General features: G+C 43.5%; 1 non-coding gene across 1 annotated transcript; it reads right to left on the minus strand.

The window, feature by feature from the left end:
- Window positions 1-2,772: 2,772 nt before the first annotated feature.
- LOC145508073 (U6 spliceosomal RNA) lies at window positions 2,773-2,875 on the minus strand. The gene has a single exon (XR_014055340.1). It is a non-coding gene; the product is annotated as a U6 spliceosomal RNA (small nuclear RNA).
- Between the last annotated feature and the right edge of the window lie 662 nt (window positions 2,876-3,537).

The following is a 3,537-nucleotide window of genomic DNA, read 5'->3' on the forward strand; positions in this document are numbered from 1 at the left end:
AATTAGTGATAAATGAGTACACTATAAAAGCCCGCTAAATTGTACACTGGAAAAGAGTGAATTTTATACTATGTGAATTACATTTCAATAAAGCAGCTATTATTTTTTTAAAGCCCTAAAAAATAAATAAAAATTAAAAAGCCCTGGCATATTTAAGAAATAAAGACCAGTGTTCGCAGCCGCCGCCGCGCCGCCGTTGCTCTCCAACGCTAGGGCCGCCTCTAGCTTGCCGAGCTCCAGCCGAAGGAGAAGCAGCGTAAGTAAGGGTCTCTGGACCACCGCTTGTTCAAAGCCGACTGTCCACCATCAACGGAGGGAAAAGCACGGAGAAAGCGACTGGCCACAAAAGCCGCTCACAAGAGTGCGCCCTCTACTGGAGCAGTGAAGAAACCTCATCTTTACATGCCTGGTACGGTGGCTCTCTTGCTTTCTCTATAATCCAACGAATGTTGGCAATTTGATCTCTAGTTCCTCTTCCTTTTCTAAACCCAGCTTGGACATCTGGAAGTTCTTGGTTCGCATAATGCTGAAACCCAGCATGCAAGATTTTAAGCATGACCTTACTAGCATGGGAGATGAGTGTAACTGTCTGATGGTTAGCACATTCTTTGGTACTACCCTTCTTGAGGATTGGGATAAGGATTGAATTTCAGGAAAACATCTCTGTATCATCAACTACGCTAAAGCCTTTGACTGTGTGGATCATGACAAACTGTACAAAGCTCTTAGAGAGATGGGAATATCAGACCATCTTACCTGTCTCCTGAGAAACCTGTATGTGGGTCCAGAAGCAACAGTTAGAACCCTGTATGGAACAACTGATTGGTTTAAGATCGAGAAAGTGGTACTCGTACTCACCTATATGCTGAACACATCATGAGAAATGCTGGGCTGGATAAATTACAAGCTGGAATCAAGATAGGTGGGAGAAACATCAACAACTTCAGATATACATGATACCACTCTAATGGCTGAAAGTGAAGAGGAACCAAAGAGCCTCTTGATGAGGGTGAATAAGGGGAGTGAAAGAGCCGGCTTACGACTAAATATGAAAAAAGCTAAGATCATGGCACCTGGCCCCAATTACTGCATGGCAAATAGAAGGAGAAAAGGTGGAAGTAGTGACAAATTTCCTCTCTTGGGCTCCAAAATCACTGCAGACGGTGACTGCAGCCATGAAATCAGAAGACGATTGCTTCTTGGCAGGAAAGCAATGACAAACCTAGACAGTGTGTTGAAAAGCAGACACATTACTCTGCTGATAAAGGTCCATATAGTCAAGGCTATGGTCTTCCCAGTGATCATGTACAGTTGTGAGAGCTGGACGGTAAAGAAGTCAGAATGCCAAAGAATTGATGCCTTTGAACTGTGGTGCTGGAGAAGACTCCTAAAAGTCCCTTGAACAGCAAGGAGATCAAATAAATCAACTTTAAGGGAGATCAACCCTGAATATTCACTGGAAGGACTGATGCTACAGCTGAAGCTGCAGTATTTTGGTCATCTGATGCAAACAGACAACTCATTGGAAAAGTCCCTGGTGCTGGGAAGGATTGAGGGCAGAAGAAGAGGGTGTCAGAGGATAAGATGGCTGGATGGCATCACTGATGCAATGAACTTGGGCGAACTCTGGGAGATGAGGGACAAGGAGGCCTGGCATGCTGCAGTCCATGGGGTCACAGAGTAGGGCACGACTGAGCGACTGAACTGAACTGAAATGGTGTTTGTAGCATTTTTGTCATACAGTAGATTCCATCCATTCACTATACTTTTCTGAGTTGTCCTACATGGAAAGACATGTTTTTAATGTTGGCTGTCTCCTGTGCTGTTCCTGTAAGTTTGCGATTAAAATACATTAAACTATAAAAAAAGGAAAAAAAGTAAGACCAATGTGGTTGGAGAATCATGAGAAGTTAGAGAACAGTTCATTTATTCATTTGAAATATACATACTGTGTGCTTGTTCAAGATATTGTAGATACAATATTAAAACAAAAATCTTTGTTCTTCTGTGCTTAAATAGCTAGCACTTATTAAATGTGAGACATTGTACTTACTGCTGGGTGTGTGAACTCAACTTTCTTTTAACAGTGCTGCATGGCTTGTGGCATCTTAGTTTCCTAACCAGGGATCAAACCCAGGCCCCTGGCAGTGAGAGTGCTGAGTCCTAATGACTGGATAGGCAGAGAATTCCCAAACACTATACCAGCATTATTCTTACTCTACAGAGAGCACGAGGTTAAATAACCCACTTAAGTTTCTACAGTCACAGATCTTGGATCGTTCCCTACACTATGGCTTCAGAAGCTGGGCTCTTAGTCTCCAAATCATTCTGCTCAAATTATGTTCCCACTGGACCAACAGAAAGGAGCTGACCAGGTGCCAGGTGGGGTCTAATAGGCCATGGGAGGGCATTCAGAATTTGTTATTAAAAGCTTCCTCTGGCTGGTTGGGGAGAGTGGGTCTCTGTGAGTCAAGATTTCAAGATAGGGGGCCAGTTAGGGAAGGTGGTCAGGTCTGGGATGGTGGCATTCATTGATCTTTGCAATTCTGAGGTGGTATTGGTGGCCTCATTTTATAGATGTGGCAAGGTGGAAGCTTTTAAGGCCTCAAGAGTTAGTGCCATTTCTGTCAAACTTTTTTTTTCAATCACATGTAACTTTTGAGCACTTAAAACGTGACTAATATGTCTGAGAAATTAAATTTCTCATTTCACTAATTTTAATTATGGTAAGTGGTTAGTAGTAGTAGTGTTTCATTATTGAACACCACAGGTAAAAATATGGAATACTTCATGAATTTGCCTATCTTCCTTGCACCAGGGCCATGCTAATCTTCCTGTAGTTCAATTTTAGTACATGCGTTGCTGAAGTGAGCGCTCTGTCAAACTAATTTAGTGGAATTTCTTTTTTCAATGTCATTACAAAAATTTTTTTTAATTTATTCATTTAATTTTTGGCTGTGCTGGGACTTTGTTGCTACTTGTGGGCTTTCTCTTGCTGTGGTGTGTGGGATGGGCTACTCTAGTTGTGGTGTGTGGGCTTCTCATTGCAGACTTCTCTTGTTGCAGAACACAGGCCCTAGGGCGTGAGTTCAGGTGTGGTGCATGGGCCCAGCTGCCTCGCAGCATGTGGAGTCTTCCCAGACCAGGGATTGAACCTGTGTCCCCTGCATTGGCAGGCAGACCCCCAACCACTGGACGACCAGGGAAGTCCAAGGTGAATTTCTGAATCTAGGTCCTCTACTTGGTTATTTAATGGCACCTCAAACTCATGTGATTTTCTCACCACAAGATAGAGAATGCTCCTACTTTACAATGAAGTTCCTGAGGCTGAGAAAGAGGGAGAGAACCTGATCCATCTGACCCCACTCCTCTCTGGGTCTCTGCAGCAGCCCAGGTGTCCTATGCCCCTGTGTCTCCCTGACTGAAGCCTTCCTAAAATATGTATTTGGTTGTGTGGCTGCTAGGCTAAAAACCTTTTAGTGGTGCATTACCATTTACCTGGAGAAGGAAATGGCAACCCACTACAGTATTCTTGCC

The sequence above is a fragment of the Giraffa tippelskirchi genome, chromosome 5 (assembly GCF_054371585.1).
Source record: "Giraffa tippelskirchi isolate mGirTip1 chromosome 5, T2T-mGirTip1v1.2.pri, whole genome shotgun sequence".
NCBI lineage: Eukaryota > Metazoa > Chordata > Mammalia > Artiodactyla > Giraffidae > Giraffa > Giraffa tippelskirchi.